Below are 18157 nucleotides of genomic sequence, written 5' to 3'. Positions count from 1 at the left end.
GCGCCTCCAATGCCGTGACCAGCATTGAAGGCGCAGAAGTGGCACGTGACGGCGACGCAGCGTTCCAGCAGCTGGAACGCGGAAGTGAAGTGAGTATTCTCCGCCCGCTCGCCCTGCCTGATTGGTGCCCGCTGCCCCCGCTGTCATTTTGGAGGGGAAGAGAGGCAGAAGGAGGGGTCCCAGGTGAGGGAAGGGGGGGGGGAATCTGTCCCCCCTCCCCGCCGCTGTCCCTGTCACCCCTCCTTCTAGCTATACTGGGGGTCCACTATACTAGCTATACTGGGGGGCCACTATACTAGCTACACTGGGGGGGCCACAACACTAGCTAACTGGGGGCAACTTTACTAGCTACCTTGGGGCCACTATAGTAGCTACACTGGGGGCCACTATACTGCCTAAACTGGGGGCTACATATGTTAAGAGTAGTCGGTACAAGTCAAAAAAATGTGCAAAAAGACCTTATAGTTTTTGAGAAACTCAATTTTAAAAATGCAAGTAAAAAATGTTTTTTAAAATCGAGTTTCTCAAAAACTACCAGGTCTTTTTGAAAAATTCTTTTTTTGACTTATATCCACTATTCAGCTTACCATATGTAACATTTTGGTAGCAATAGCATGTATGGGGGATTTGCTATTAACCTCTAAAGTCGGCACAAAATGATGCGAAATTTTGCAAAAATTACGCGACATTTTAAAATACTACTATTAAATATGAAATGAATTACGATTTTCTCTGAAATTTCGCATTACAATTACGATGCGTAATTGCAAATTTCGCATGTGTGAAATTTCGTCTCACCACTGCCGTTGCTATCCTAACTCATCACTGTCTGCTACCCAGAGTTTGGCTACATAGTAATGCAGCTAAATGCTATGTAGTTAAACTCCAGCCCGGAATTACCACCGCCACCACTAAATCTAAAAACTGCTTTGCTGTCAGTTACTGCAGTGAAGAAGTGTTGTAACTGAGTATTTTGCTTCATATAAGCAGGATATAACTTTCCCCCCTAGAGCAGCGAGTAAAGATGCAAATAAAGGCTGGGTCATGGGAGGGGCAGCAGAGGAGCAAGCCTCAGATAGGCCTAGTGCACACCAGAGCGGTTCGGCTGCGTTTTGCGATCCGCTTGCTGCTGCGGCTACGCTAGGGTAATGTATTTCAATGGGCTGGTGCACACCAGAGCGGGAGGCGTTTTGCAGAAACGCATACTCCCGGGCTGATGCAGATTTTGGATTGCGGAGGCGTTTCTGCCTCAATGTTAAGTATAGGAAAAACGCAAACCGCTCTGAAAAACGGCACTTCAGAGCGGTTTGCCAGGCGTTTTTTGTTACAGTAGCTGTTCAGTAACAGCTTTACTGTAACAATACATGAAATCTACTACACCAAAAACGCTTCACAAAACCGCAAAATGCTAGCTGAAACGCTACAGAAAAATAAGAAAAAGCGTTTCAAAATCTGCTAGCATTTTGCGGATCTGCTAGCGGTTTTTGGTGTGCACCAGGCCATACAGTGGGTGCATGTCACTCATCCCTGATATGTCACATGCTAATCACAGCTTGGAACAACTGCACACATGCACCGCCTCCCACAGCCCTGTCACACTCTGCGTATGCTCTGTCATAGTTGAGTACACAATAGCAGATGGTCAGTGCGACTGGGGCTGGCAAGTGTTGTCTTTTGTTGCAAGGCAATGCCAGCCTGGCTCTGACAGCATTGCCAGGGTGTGTAGTGGTGTGATTAGGGCCAAGACAGGTAATTTGGGGCACAGCACAATGCCTGGTGCTGTCAGAGAGCGCAATGTAAGTTGCGGCTGCAGTGTCGCCCAGTGTATAATTTGGGAACCGAACATAGCCAGAGATCACATTTACAGCAAGATGGGGTGGATAGTGTTAGGCGTAGGGTTTTAAGTAGGGCTACATTTAGGAATCTTCAGCAAGAGGGGGTAGGTAGTGTAGGCAGAGGGTTTACATTAGGGCTGGATTTATAGAGAAACTGTAATAGAATATGGCAATAGGCAGTGGCTGAATAGTGTACTTGTCAAGCGCTCTGCCTCTTACAAAGGAGACTAGGGTCTGGATCTTGGCACTTACTGTTCAGTAAGCCAGCACCTATTCAGTAGGAGACCTTGGTCAAGACTCCCTAACACTGCTACTGCCTATAGAGTGCGCCCTAGTGGCTGAGTCTTCCAGGAGCAAAGCACGAAATAAATGTTTTGTGACTTGTCTTGCCAATATTTTACTAGCAGCGATGTGCAGTGCCTAAATTGACTTTCTACAGGCATACAAACAGGGCACCTCAGCCTGACAAGCAGAAAGCACACCGCACAGGCAACCAGTCTGCCCTCTGCCTCTGGGCACATGCTTGGGTTAGGGAGTACTCAGGGAACAGGAGACACAGTGCAGCCCCCCTCCCACAAGTAAGAGGGCTATGCAGTGGCAATTTAAGCATGGTAAGTATGTTCGAATGCAGGCTTACTGTCTCCGCCATTTGCATTGAGGGCTTACAAACCCACTTGAGGCCTGGAACCCACTACAAAGGCGCTAGCATTTTTAATAAGCGTTTTGTAAGCAATTTCATGAGTGTTTTTCAACGCTTTTGGGAGCGATTTTAAAAAAGTGCAAGTTTTTGTGCCAGCGATTGTGTAGTGATTTGCAATTAGCGATTTTAATTCTGATTGCTCATTTCGATGTATCATAGTTTTTTTTTTACAGATTGCAGTCATTTAAAATCGCACTCAAATCCCAACGTGTAGCGATTCATGAGCGATTTGCCAGCGCTTATATACTTAACATTGAAGCGCAAACGCTCCCAATATGCTGCATGTCCTGCGATTGCAATTTTGCTCATTGCAATCGCTACTGTGGAATTTGTTACATTTATTTACATTGGCAGAGCGTTTAGGGAAAGCGCTAGCGATTTACAGCGCTCTCTATACGCTCAAGAAAATCGCTCTAGTGGGTTCCAGCCCTGAAAGTATTCTAATGTTAATCCACTGTGAACATGACAATGTACATAAGAGCATTTTTAGCTGCCACATTTACCACCATAAAAGGAAATGCAAACATGCAGCATTCAGGCCCAGAAAGCAGAATGAGAGACAGGAAAACACACAAAAACCTGGTTGAGCATCAGCTCTGCGTATCAAGTAAACTTGCCACATTTATCCAATGCTGAACATTTCATGTAAAAAAATATCAATTTGCCAGAAAAATGCGTATGAGCTTTTTCAGACTTTTTTGTATTATCGTTCATGTAATCTAAAGCCTTATAAGTGTTGTATTAGATGCTAGCAGAACACTGCCCCTGCTGGTCATAAAATATGCTTGTCAAGCTGAAAGCATTTGTCTTCAGTACAAACTTTCTTTTAATTAGGACAGCAGCAGTTTTCTTTCAAGTCATGATAATTATACAATTTCACAATAATGAGGGTTTATAAACTGACAAGCTATCACAGTGTGTTTAGAAGGCCTGTTAGTAACATTCACACATATAGGAAGTCGCTTGATGTGAGGTTGTGGAAGTTCTCACAATTCCCACTGAAATAACTGTAAAGGAAGTTTATGTCTAACAGGCTGGAAGGAACGATCACAGTGAGACGCACTCTGCAGCATAAGGAATGGAAACTGTCTTTCTAAGCAGGTGTGGGGCTGTACAGTAAGGATGAAGAGACCATTTATAAATCTGTAATACATTCCCACCTCACACCTCGCCCAACAATACTGCCCTAACACAGAAAAGGATTAATGTGAAATGGGGCCCTAAGCAAGATAGCAGTTTTTGTTCACTGCTGGTGATCACCTGGCTTTCTTTTAGTTTAAATACAGGTAGTCCCCAGTTAATGAACACGATAGTGACTGTAGGTTCGTTTGTAACTTGAATCTGTGCATAAGTGGCATAAGTGTGCATTGTTCCATCTCTGTCCCCTGCACCTCCTCCAGGCCCCCCTGTGCCTCCAGTGTCCCCTCTGTGCTACCTTTGTTAACCTGTGCCTTTAGTGTCCCCCTCTGTGTCACCTCTGCTCCCCTCCCCACAGTGTCATCTCTGTCCACCTGTGCCCTCAGTGTCCCGCTCTGTGCCACCTCTGCTCCCCTCCCCACAGTGTCACCTCTGTCCACCTGTGCCCTCTGTGTCACCTCTGTTAACCTGTGCCTTCAGTGTCAATCTCTGTGCCACCTGTACCCACACCCACGGTGTCACCTCTGTCCATCTGTGCCCTCAGTGTACCCCTTTGTGTCACCTCTGTTAACCTGTGCCTCCAGTGTCCCCCTCTGTGTCACCTCTGCTCTCCTCCCCACAGTGTCATCTCTGTCCACCTGTGCCCTCAGTGTCCCCCTCTGTGTCACCTCTGTTAACCTGTGCCTTCAGTGTCAATCTCTGTGCCATGGTGTCACCTCTGTCAATCTGTGCTCTCAGTGTCCCCCTTTGTGTCACCTCTGTTAACCTGTGCCTTCAGTGTCCCCCTCTGTGCCACCTCTGCCCACCCCCACGGTGTAACCTCTGTCCACCTGTGCCCACGGTGTCCCTTTCTGTGTCACCTCTTTTAAACTGTGCCTTCAGTGCACCCCTCCGTACCACCTCTGCCCACCCCCAGGGTGTCACCTTTGTCCCCCTGTGTCCTCCTGTGTCCTTAGTGTACCACAGACAGAATGTCATTTTACCAGTTTAAAAGCATTTTTTTTCCTTTGAATCTTTTGCAAAAGCTTTTTAAAATTGATTTTCTCAAAAACGACAAGGTCTTTTTGAACAAAAAATAAAAACGTTCACATTTCCGCCCCATTCGCATCAGCGAGTTGTTCATAAGTTGGGTGCTCGTAAGGCGGGGACTACCTTTTACGGCTGCTGCTTCTACACCTTGTTTTTGTAATCACTTCTCTCTCTCTCTTTGGCCCATATGCATTTCACTTTTTCTCCTGAGTTTTCTCCTAGGAGGTAATTTTTCATATTCTATTTAAAATAATTTTCTAACACTTTTTCACTGAAAAAGTAACAAAAAGTAAGTGAAAAAGTACTATCAAATTTATTTTGAGTATTTAATTGATTTCTGGGGGCTTAAAATACATTTAGCAAGTATTAAGTTTAAAAATATCACTTAAGAGAAAACTTAGGAGAAAAAGTTAATTGCATTCTAGTCCTTCCTGATCACTGCTACATTGACAATTTTTCGACTGCTAATGAAGTACCGGTGGTTGTGAAAAAAAGTTGTTATATTTAATCTTAGTGAATGGAGAAAAGAGCACTACAACAATGTGTCTGATAGCCAGTGGCTTGGATCAAAGGATATTACCAACATGGCACATCCGTAATATGCATGTGCAGAGTCCTAGCCTATCTGTCTAGTATACTGTATAACTTTAAAGCATTGCTGATTGTAATTTTTTTCCAATATTTCCAATATTTCCCAATAATGAAGGTAATTTGCTAACTCCGCTCAGTTATTTAGGTACTGATCTAATTAATTCTATTAATACTTACCTTACTACCACCAGCTTACCACCCACCCAGTTGGGGCTATTTTTAGATTTGGATAAGCAGTCATCAGTAGAGAGTTATTTACCAGGGCTATCTTAGGCCTAGTGCACACCGAGCGGTTTTTGGAGCGATCCGCTGGCCGCATCCACCTGGAAAAACGCTTGGCTAATGTATTGCAATGGGATGGTGCACACCGGCGGTTTGAGGTTTTTGCCAAGCCGCAAACGCACCTCCTGCTGCGCGTTTGCGGTTTTCGGAAGCGTTTCGTCCTCAATGTAAAGTATAGGAAAAACGCAAACCGCTCTGAAAAACGCTACTTCAGAGCGGTTTGCCAGGCATTTTTGTTACAGAAGCTGTTCAGTAACAGCTTTTACTGTAACAATATGTGTAATCTGCTACACAAAAACGCACCCAAAACCGCTAGGTATGTTTAGAAAACCTCTCTAAACATACCTAGAATCGCTCTGAAATCAGCTCCCAAAACCGCTAGCGTATTGCGGATCTGCTAGCGGTTTTGGTGTGCACTGGGTCTTACTAAAGTTTCCTCTATCAAAGTGTCTGAAAAGGAAGAAATACCAGTTTCCCTCATCAACCAATGCGATTAAAAATATTTATTTTTTACAGTTCAGGACTAAAATCTAAATAAAATGGGACATTTCTAGGGGGATTGTTCTCACAAGGTCCACTGCTAAATGACCACACCAGTGTCAAAACCTATGGTTAGCATAAAGTAGCAACATGCACCAGGCCTGTGACCGTTCAGCATAAAACAAGGTTATATTTATCAGGTATTTTAGTTGTAGACTTGCATGTGGATATTCCATAGCAAAACAGAACACTTCACGGAAAGTTAAGAGAAATTGTATTTCCGTTCTTTCACACAGGTAACAATTTTCTGTGTTGCTTTGAAAACTCTGCCCCCACCCTCATCCATCATCTTACTATAATAATAGCAAAGCAGTGAGCTGAGGCCTTTCTGCTGCTCCTGCCTGCTCTTAACGTGGGCTCATGCTGGGTGTAGCTCTTGAAATGCGTTTAGAAAAAAATAAATAAATATATATATATTTTTAAAGGGGGCAGGGGTGGTTGCCAAAGCAACCCACCCAGGGATGAATCAAGGCTATAGATTAAAGACTACTGCCAGTGTAAAATAGAGAGTCTGTATTGTAATGTAATGTTAGGCTCTCTATTGCTGCTGCCATGATCGGCGGGTTGTATGGTCAATCACTCACCAGCTCGCCCTTAATTCATTAATGACAGAAACTCAACCCCCTCCATCTGGAAGACAGTGGCGGTAATGTTTTCCAAAGTCTTCCAAAGCTCTGTAGCCACTCCCACCTGCTTGCAGTGGCCCACCCCACAGCCTGGCAGCAACCAATTAGGACATGGCTGCCAAATGGGGGGGTTGGACATCAGAAAGCAAGTTGGGAGGGGGGCACATAGCTTGAGAAGTCTTTAGAAAAAACGCTACAAAGCTTTACAAAGGGGGGTTCTACCTATAATGCATTACTGGAAAGCGAGTAATTAACCCCACCACCCGCCAATCCTGGCAGCATTAATAGAGAGCCTTTCACCGCGGGCTATTTTACGCTGGAAGTATTCTTTAATGTATTTTTCTGATTGTTCACCAACTGCTCTTTAGGAAGGATCTGTCCTGTAATGCAAATCTGAAGGGAAAATAAACCGATTGAAACAATAAAATCTATAGTCCTATTTCCACATAGGACATTCCTGAAATCCCATAGTATTATTTTGGAAAAATCCAGATGAATGATAATGTTTACTCAGCTCCCATACTGGCAAATTTTGAACTGTTGATCTTTTTATCTGTGCCCTCCTCCTTACCCATCGTACTCAAAGTTGCTCCATTACGTGCAGTACTGTTTTACCTCCACTCACAAAATAATACGTCACTAGCCTGTGGGCTAGCAACACATCTGTACAGCACTAAGCCTTGAACTGTCACCGCGTAACTGAGTTCAGATCCCTGCGAAGGACAGTAATTGTGTACATGTATGCACAATTAGGTATAATCTCTCCAACAAAGAGGAAGAAGACAATATGGTATATGCACAAAATGTTGGTAAAATGGCCATGCACAGCAAGGCAATTGTCCTAGTACTTCTGACAGTTAGTGTTGCACAATAAGTGTGTTACCCTGCCAATATAGGTAATGCAGGTTGTGCTAATTGCTCAATGCCTGCTACCTGACTGCCTGGCACAGCAGTTTTACTGACATTTTGTGATTATACCCACCAATAAAAACCTTTCCCTTTCTTGTCAAAACTAACAATAATAGCCTGAACTTCCACTTTTTGCATTGTTAGGGATCATTATCTGTTCTGAGCAGTAGGTCTTTATCTGCTACCATCCCCAATCCTGCCAGAGCTTGGAGATGATCCAGCAGTCTAATGAGTTGTTAGAATTGTATTTTTTAACATTTGAACTTTAATGATACTGAATACTGATGCATTGAGTTAATACTGATGCATTGAATTGGATGGTCGATCGGCCACAAAATCACTAGATGTGGCCACCTTTACACACCATGCAATTTCCTGTCAGATCCTCAGGGGGAATTGATAATTTCCAACAGGTCTGATCTGATTTCCGATCTCTAATCGATTTTGTATAGAAGTGATCGGAAAATCAATCAGAAATCAGATCGAATCCGTTGGAAATGATCGATTCCACCCGTTGATCTGACAGGCAATTGCATTATGTGTACCAAGCATCATGTCTAGTACACACCATACAGTTTTCTGTTCGTTTTTTCTGTTAAGTGGCCCATACACTGCTCGAATTTAGTCATTGACCAGAAATTGATTTTATCAAATTCCCCATTCGATCGATTTGTGGCCGATTTCAATTTATTTTGATCGATTTGATCTATCTGACAGGATGGAAGATCTAGGTCCCATAGAGTTGCATTGGATCTAATGGTCCAATAAAGCATTTAGATCGATTTTTCAATAGATTTCATTCTGAAATCTATTGGAGATCTGTTCCTATAGTTTGGCACACATCAATAGATTCCTGTCAGATTCTACTTAACAGGCATCTGACAGAAATCTAGTGTATGGCGACCTTTAGATTTTCTGTTAGATTATTTCTGTAAAGTACTGATAGTGACTGGTCATTATCTCTGGTGCATTGTCTTCTGGTTATCTCCTGCTGGGTAGAACAATGCCTAATTGCTAGGCAGATAGATGGTTAGATAGATCATTTATCTATCTGGCAGGTAAATCTAACAGAAAATCTAACTGAAAATTGTATGGTGTGTACTTAGCATATGACACATAGATAGATATATAGGTAGATAGAGTGGGAGAGACAGACATTTGGTCTAGTCTCTCACACAAACATATTGAAACAGGAGAACTGATAACATAAACATACCGTATCAAAGGACTCCAGAACAATAATAATTAGCATAACATACAGCAAAGCCCAGCATAGTGTTATTATTTTAAGTAAATACACCTGCTGAGCAATATGTGATTGCAAGGTAACCAATGAAGCAATGCCCCATTAGGTGAAGTACAACAGACATCATTACATGCAATCATTATAGCATTGTGTCATTACATAAAACACCAGCACGGGACAGGAGGCAAGCAGAATGATTGGAGGTGAATGCAGAGCAGTACCGCTGTACATGATACCAGCAGAGCATTGCCAGAGACCAATAAGGCATTACATCACGCTCATACCAATAATCAGGGAAAATGGGAATACACTTCATTGCTTAGTGATCACATGCTAATAATGGACAAAATAACTTCTTAATTCCTGTGTTATCATTATAATGGAATTTTACTGGGCTGACTAGGTTTTAACACAGGAAACATATAACTCATTCTCATACATAGATAGACATAAATAATGCTGACTTTTAAACGGAATCTGTATGAAAATAAAACAAGCCCCTGGGGGGGTACGTACCTCGGGAGGGGAAAGCCTCTGGTTTCTAATGAGGCTTCCCCCGTTCTCTTTAGCCTCGGGGATCCAGCGCAGGCAGCACCAGAAATATCCGCTGACAAGCCGCAGTACGGGCTGCAATATTTACCATTTGCGCTCCTGTGCAGGCACAGTAGCGACTGAAAGTTGGCTGCATGAAAGCCCACTAGAGGGCGCTCCTGTTGCATATTTCTGATCGCCTCCGGCGACCAGAAGTAACAAGAAGGGCCGCGATGAGCGGCCCTACTTGTTTTGCTTTTCTCGTCGCCATGGCGACGAGCGGAGTGACGTCATGGACGTCAGCCGACGTCCTGACGTCAGCCGCCTCCGATCAAGCCCTTAGCGCTGGCCGGAACTGATTGGTCTGGCTGCGCAGGGCTCGGGCGGCTGGGGGGACCCTCTTTTGCCGCATCAGGCAGCACACGCGGCTGGCAAAGTGCCGGCTGCGTGTGCTGCTTTTTATTTGATAAAAATCGGCCCAGCAGGGCCTGAGTGCCAGCCTCCGGCGGTGATGGACGCGCTGAGCTCGTCCATACCGCTCAGGAGGTTAAAGACCCGTATTGGGGGAAAAAAATTGAAATTTTGAATACGTATTTATAAGAAGTAAAATGCATCATAAATTGTCTATATTTAATACATATTCATAGACACGCATTTTAAATGTTACAATTTTTTGGGATAGAGGTCCGTCATTTGGAGCTGTCTCAGGCAGAGAAGAATATTGGATGTGTATAGCTGCCCCAATACATTGCTAAAAGATCCAGCATGCCCAATCATTTAGGGCAAACAAACTATTCCCACCCCTCCCACCAGAAGCAGTAATAATGACAAATGATCAAATTACTGCTGTTGTCAAAAGTGTTAACATGATGCCCCCCCCCCCCCCCCTCCCTTAGTGTTAGCAAGACATCCCTCCCTTTTGATATTCCAAGGATCATTATTGGTCCTTATGGGTGAGTGATGAGCGATGTCTCTGACCAATAAGGAGCTGAGCTTACTTTACTTGGGTTTCCACATCTCGTTACATCTGCTCAAACCTCTATAACTATAGCATGAGACCTGCGCTTTGCACTGTATATACATTTAATTATGTATTTTTTTCAGAACATGCTGTTTTTTATTTCTTAGGTCTTCATGTAAAGAAACTACCCATTGTTTCATGCATTTAGTCAACATGGATGCCAGCCCCACCTTACACATCTTGAGATCTAAAAACTGAGTAACTGACTGACCCATGCCGGTTGGTAACCTCTAGTGCAGGCATGGGCAAACTTGGCCCTCCAGCTGTTAGGGAACTACAAGTCTCACAATGCATTGCAGGAGTCTGGCAGCCAGTCATAACTCATAAAGGCAAATGCATTGTGGGACATGTAGTTCCTTAACAACTGGAGGGCCAAGTTTGCCCATGCCTGCTCTAGTGCGTGCTTCTTGCTTATGGCTGATGCAGTTCATCTAAGGGATGTTACATCTGTTGCGCTCTGTCGCAATGGACAATATCAATGCATCCCAACACAATGCAATGATATTTCTATGGCAAGTTCACTTTAGGTGTGGTGCTGCATGTCCAGATGGAGTATTGCACAGCATGTTGTGCGTTTAATGAACAACGTGCACATTTACAGTGGCGGTGAAGCATACTTTCCTTGTACTGTGTATGCTTCACTGCATGGTCACACCGCACGTCTAATGAGCAATGCGGCTATTTGGTATTGTTGTATTCCAGTCGTAATGTGCGCCGTGTGAAAGGACTACTGTGCAGGTGAGGCCAGAAAAGGAGTGTAGCCTCAGCTGGAATGTCCGGCAATATGCAGCAACTGGGGATTGGAGGACAGCGAGGGAAGCCACATTAGATCCAGAGGCTTCCCTCTCCTTAGGTATGTGTGTGTTTCTGGACCCAAGCTTTGGCTCGGGAGCCCCTTAAGGTACCCATTAATGGTACAAGCTCCTGAACGATCGACCGTACGATTGATTAGATCAAGTTCCATTAATGGTGCCATTCTATTGATCAGTCAGTTGGTTTTAATTTTGGAACAATTCTTTTAGTCTGATTGGATTGCTTATCATTTTCCCCTCTGGGTCAGAACGATCATTTTCCATCAATCAATGTGATCAGATTGAATGGTTGATCGTTCAGGAAATTGGATTCTTAATGGGCATCTTTAACCACTTGCCAAACGCCTACTTCATATTGGCGGCGGCAAAGTGGCAGCCCCAGGACCACGTAACGCAGAATGGCGTCAGGTCCTGGGGCACTGTTTTGCCGGGGATCGCGCGCTGGGAGTTAGGAGTATGGCGCGTTAGGAGTATGGTGAGTTCATAGAAGATTTTATTTTTTGTCACAAGTTAGCGGAAAATGACACTTTGTGAAAAAAAACAATTAAAATCAATTTCCGCTTACTTGTGACAAAAAATAAAATATTCTATGCACTCACCATACTCCTAACGGAATACCTTGGGGTGTCTTCTTTCTAAAATGGGGTCATTTGTAGGGTTCCTATACTGCCCTGGCATTTTAGGGGCCCTAAACCATGAGGAGTAGTCTTGAAACCAAATGTCGCAAAATGACCTGTGAAATCCTAAAGGTACTCATTGGACTTTGGGCCCCTTAGCGCAGTTAGGGTGCAAAAAAGTGCCACACATGTGGTATCGCCATACTCAGGAGAAGTAGTATAATGTGTTTTGGGGTGTATTTTTACACATATCCATGCTGAGTGGGAGAAATATCTCTGTAAATGGACAATTGTGTGTAAAACAAATCAAAAAATTGTCATTTACAGAGATATTTCTCCCACCCAGCATGGGTATGTGTAAAAATACACCCCAAAACACATTATACTACTTCTCCTGAGTACGGCAATACCACATGTGTGGCACTTTTTTGCAGCCCAACTGCACTAAGGGGTCCAAAGTCCAATGAGCACCTTTAGGCTTTACAGGGGTGCTTACAATTTAGCACCCCCCAAAATGCCAGGACAGTAAACACACCCCACAAATGACCCCATTTTGGAAAGTAGACACTTCAAGGTATTCAGAGAGGGGCTTGGTGAGTCCGTGGCAGATTTCATTTTTTTTTGTCGCAAGTTAGAAGAAATGGAAACTTTTTTTTTCCTTTTTTTTGTCACAAAGTGTCATTTTCCGCTAACTTGTGACAAAAAATAAAATCTTCTATGAACTCACCATGCCTCTCAGTGAATACTTTGGGATGTCTTCTTTCCAAAATGGGGTCATTTGGGGGATATTTATACTATCCTGGCATTTTAGCACCTCATGAAACATGACAGGGGGTCAGAAAATTTGGAGATGCTTCAAAATGGGAAAATTCACTTTTTGCACCATAGTTTATAAACGCTATGACTTTTACCCAAACCAATAAATATACACTGAATGGTTTTTTTTTTATCAAAGACATGTAGCAGAATAACTTTCGCGCTCAAATGTATAGGAAATTTTACTTTATTTGAAAAATGTCAGCACAGAAAGTAAAAAAAAGTCATTTTTTTTACAAAATTCATGTCTTTTTTGATAAATATAATAAAAAGTAAAACTCACAGCAGCAATCAAATCGCACCAAAAGAAAGCTGTATTAGTGACAAGAAAAAGAGGTAAAATTCATTTAGGTGGTAGGTTGTATGACCGAGCAATAAACCGTTAAAGCTGCAGTGGTCTGAATGGAAAAAAAGGCTCTGGTCTTTAAGGGGTTTTATGACTGCAGTCCTTAAAGAGACTCTGAAGCGAGAATAAATCTCGCTTCAGAGCTCATAAATAGCAGGGGCACGTGTGCCCCTGCTAAAACGCCGCTATCCCGCGGCTAAACGGGGGTCCCTTCACCCCCAACCCACCCCCCGCAAAAGTGTGTCGTAGAAAGGTCGCAGAATTTCCCTTCCTGGAGGCAGGGCTAACGGCTGCAGCCCTGCCTCCAGTCGCGTCTGTCAGCGGCGCATCGCCGCCTCTCCCCCGCCCCTCTCAGTGAAGGAAGACTGAGAGGGGCGGGGGAGAGGCGGAGATACGCGCTGACAGACGCGCGTGGGGCAGGGCTGCGGCGGTTAGCCCTGCCCCAACCAGGAAGCGCTCCCCGGGTGTATCGAGCGGGATTTGGGGGTGAAGGGACCCCCGTTAAGCCGCGCTATAGCGGCGTTTTAGCAGGGGCACACGTGCCCCTGCTATTTATGAGGTCTGAAGCGAGATTTATTCTCGCTTCAGTCTCTCTTTAAGTGGTTAAAGACTACCTCTGACCAAAAAAAAACTTTGAATGACAATACATATATGTAGCCTATGCACTATGTACAGTTAGATGAACGTATAAAGTTTACATCTGGTACATCGTAGTGTCTAGAGCCTACACACATATATCTGAAGTAGCACCTCTGTCTTTCTTTTCATGCTGATGCCTTGCAAGTACACCCTTAGCATTGTGTCCACCCCTCCAGCCTGGTGACCTCCACTGCCCTCTGCCTGCCTGGATCCAATTACAGCTCCTTTCATAATTGGTAGGGCGGTGGGGGGGGGGGGGAGGTTGTAGGTCTGTTTTCTAAAAATCTTATTCCATGTTTCTGTCTATTTGCCTGGATTACATTACATCTCTTTTAACAGTGGTTGTTGGCTGGGAGCAGGACATGGGGGGGGGGGGGGGGGGGGCTATGACATCAATCCCCCAGCATCCTTTGCAACTATGGTTAGGAAAGAAAGAAATTGCACGGCCCGATTTTAGACAGGGGGCGGGGATTTTAAGACTATGGCCCATATGCAATTCACTTTTTCACCTGAGTTTTCTCCTAGGAGAAAATTTTTCATTTTAGATTTATAATAACTTTTTAGCATTTTTCAGGGAAAAGTACCAAAAAGTAGTTAAAAAAGTACTATCAACATTAATTTGAGTATTTGTTTGTTTGCTGGTGGTTTAAAAGGTATTTTATTTACAAGTTTGAAAATTTCACCTAGGAGAAAACTCAGGTGAAAAAGTGAATTGCATATGGGCCCAAATGTGGAATACGGACCCGGGGGGTGAAAATACAGACCCTGGGGGTGAGAAAATCACTTTTTGTTATGTGTGATTTAATACATATTGCAACTTATTCGGTTTAAATGTAATTTATAATTTAGGTACACTCTAAGCTGTAGACGAATCCTATGCAATATTTGTTAGGAACAAAATAATCACACCTACCGTTCACACCTCAGTTTCCAAATTCAAGATTCTACAGCTTGTCATTTGCATTAAAGTTACTTCACAGTTTCTTTAATTCGGCACCTTTAAAAAGATAAAATTACTGTTTGAGAAAAGGACAAACTCCATTTTTGAATTATACATTTAAAATGAACAGTTAGAAAATCCCCCTTTGTCTCTCAGTGTGATATGGGGGTTTATACATTCAGTTGTGCTGTACTTCAGCCTCTATATATTAAAAGGCTAAAGTCTTGGTGACTGTCAGACGCCCATGCAGCTGCTTTCTATATTGTCCCTATGTGACCCATCCTACCAACCACAAGAAAGCTGTTGGCTGCTTTTTGAAGCTGAGCTATCAAGACACAAAGTGCTGCAATATCGCTCAAGCAAGTGTGTGGCATCACAGGGGCAATGGAAATGAGCCCAGTTGTCAATCATGATTTTGCACATATGGTTCTGTTGATGCAAGAGAATTTTTTTCCTGCCAAATTCTAATTTCTACTATAGTGTTTTCAAATGCCTAAATAGACTAACTGACAAATCAGTGGTTATGAACACTTGGTTTAAAGGCAGGAAAGAAAAAGTCAGACGGATCTGTACATTGCTTTAAAAATAAGCAGGGCACATTGGCACACTCTATACAAAATGGAACTGCAGCGGGAAAAAAATGCATGCTGAGAGTTATTACCAGGTAACCATTAGGCCAGAGGACAACAGCAGCAGCACAAATAGTCTGCACAATGCATGTATACTGCTATTCAGTCTGTTGTGCTGCTAGTTACTATGCTATAGCTAAAGAAAAAAATCAGGTAGCATCATCTGGGCACCCTTTTTTTCTGTTCTTGTTTTACCGGGTAACAATTTCACTTCTCGCAAGTGAAGAAGATTCCTAGGCATTTATAAGCACTGCAAATCCACTTACCGTACTTCTGCCAAACATGCTTGCTAGTTAATAATATTATGAAGATGTTAACTAAGTGCCTTGCTAAAGGTGCCCACTTATGATACAATTTTGATGTACAATCTTAACACTGCTAATGGTGCCCATACATGGTACAATTTTTTCATCCAATCTTACCATTTCTATTCAATATAAGGGAACTGCCTAAATTATCCTTTCAGTATATTCACTTTATTTACCCTTATACTATGTAGAAATGGTAAGATCATATGAAAAAAAATGGTACCATGTATGGGCACCATAAAGGAGCCACTAACAGTCCAATCATCAATTAAAGGAACCAGAGGTGAGAATGATATGGAGGTTGCAATATTTATTTCCTTTTAAAGGGGTTCTGTGGAGGGTATTAAAAACAAAAACTGACACTTACCTCGGCTTCTATCGGCCTCCTGCAGCTGTCATGTCCCGCGCCGTCCTCCTACGATCCTCCGTTCCTCGCCGCTGGTCCCGTTTTTCTAATACAACTGCGGCTGCAAGGCCGTGGCTCCTGCTTGCGTCTCCAGGAGCTAACTGCGCAGGCACAGTACGAGGTTTTCTCGTACTGCACCTGCGCAGTAGGCTCCCAGAGAAGCGATCGGGAGTGGGCAGTATTTGTCTAGTTAGACGAATAATTAGAGTGGGACCGGCGGCAGGGAATGGTGGATAGTAGGTGGACGGCGCAGGACATGACAGCCACAGGGGGCCGATAGAAGCCCCAGGTAAGTGTCAGTTGTTTTTTTTATACCCTCCACAGAACTTCTTTAACCATTTCAGCCCGCGTGGATTTTTCGCCTTATGCATCAGAGCAATTTTCACCTCCCATTCATTCGCTAATAACTAAATAATCACTACTTATCACAATTTATTGATCTATATCTCGTTTTTTTCTGCCACTAATTAGGCTTTCTTTGGGTGGTACATTTTGATAAGATTTTTTTTTTTATAAATGCATTTTAACAGGTTTAATAAGAAAAAAATTGAAAAAAATCATTATTTCTCAGTTTTCGGCCATTATAGCTTTAAAATAATTCACACTACCATAATTAAAGCCTATGTATTTTATTTGCCCGTTTGTCTTGGTTATGACACCATTTAAATTTTGTCCCTATCACAATGTATGGCACCAATATTTTATTTGGAAATAAAGGTGCATTTTTTCCGCATCCATCACTATTTACAAGCTTATAATTTAACAAATGTTCGTAGTATACCCCCTTCAAATGCATATTTAAAAAGTTCAGACCCTTAGGTAACTATTTTTTAATTGTCATTTTTTTTTCCCGTTAAAAATTTTATTTGGGTAATATTTTGGTGTGGGAAATAAACAGTTAATTTTTAATGTTATTATATGTGTAAATTGTAATGTAAAAAATATGTAGATGTAGTTTTACTATTTGGCCACAAGATAGCCACCTTGAGTTTTTTTTTTCTCCTTGTGCTTCTCGCTAACCGGAAGCACAAGGGGACGCTGCAAATTTTACGTGCAGAAAGATTGAAGCCTCTTGTAAGAGCGCTTCGGTTTATCTGCTGGGGACACGGATCGGTGATCAGGAACCATGTTCCCGTTCACTGATCCTAGGGCTACTGGGGGACAGCACAGGGACACGGGGGCACGCCCGCGATCATGCGCCGAAACGCGGCACCACAGCAGAGCAGCCGCCCAGTCGTGAGCTTCATGTCCGGGTGACAGAAATGGTTAAACAAAGCAAGTTGCCTGTCTGCCTCCCTGATCCACTGCCTCTAATGCTAGGTACACATGGTTTTCGGACAGATTTACTGTCTGATCAATTATTTCCAACAGGTCCGATCTGATTTCCGATCGATTTTCCATTTACTTCTATGGAAAATCAATTGGAAATCAGATTGGACCTGTTTGACCTGTTGGGAATAATCGATTTGACAGTAAATCTATCAGAAAATTGTATCATGTGTACTTAGTGTAATACGTTTAGCTATAGACCGGAACAAGCATGCAGATCAGGTGCTCTGACTCAAGTCTGACTGGATTAGCCACATGCTTGTTTCAGGGTTGTGACTCAGAACTACTGATGCCAGAAGTTTAACAGGACTGCCTGGTATTGTTTAAAAGGAGATAATTACGGTAGCCTCCATATGACTCTCTCCTCAGGTACACTTTAAACAATTTCTAATGGCAATATGATAATAATAATAATAATAAAAGTCATAATAATAAGCTGATTTCAGCCTCCTCACACTGGAACTTATGTGACCAGAGAATGATCCTGAATATATGTAATATATACATGGTTACAGAACCACTGTGGACATGTATTGTTTGCTGTACTTTTACAGAACTCTGCATTCTGTGCTATGTAACAATTGCTGAAGTTAAAGCACTTACGAGGTGACATTTGACATGATGAGATAGACATGGGTATGTACAGTGCCGAGCACACAAATAACTATGCTGTGTTCCTTTTTTTCTTTCTCTGCCTGAAAAAGTTAAACATCAAGTATGCAAGTGACAATTTCTTTCTGGGTCGGGACCGGGTCGGAGTGGGTCAGACTATAGCATAACCCTCACTGATAAGTAATTACAGCCATAAAATATTTTTCTGTCAGTAAATGGCTTTTAAAGAGAGTCTGAAGCGAGAATAGATCTCGCT

The 18157-nt window shown here is 42.9% G+C and overlaps 1 protein-coding gene across 9 annotated transcripts in view; it reads right to left on the bottom strand.

Moving 5' to 3' along the window:
• The window catches only part of MEF2C (myocyte enhancer factor 2C), a 369418-nt gene that overhangs the window by 315502 nt on the left and 35759 nt on the right, over nt 1-18157 (bottom strand). For 8 of the 9 annotated variants that reach the window (XM_068247862.1, XM_068247894.1, XM_068247888.1 and 5 more), the window contains exon 2: nt 14591-14674. The exons of the other annotated variant lie outside the window; for it this stretch is intronic. The gene's annotated coding sequence lies outside the window, so the exon portion shown is untranslated. The remainder of the gene's footprint in view (nt 1-14590; nt 14675-18157) is intronic. 9 annotated transcript variants of the gene reach the window in all.

The sequence above is a fragment of the Hyperolius riggenbachi genome, chromosome 1 (genome assembly GCF_040937935.1).
Source record: "Hyperolius riggenbachi isolate aHypRig1 chromosome 1, aHypRig1.pri, whole genome shotgun sequence".
In the NCBI taxonomy this organism is placed as follows: Eukaryota; Metazoa; Chordata; class Amphibia; order Anura; family Hyperoliidae; genus Hyperolius; species Hyperolius riggenbachi.
This window is presented reverse-complemented; position numbering and strand designations above follow the sequence as displayed.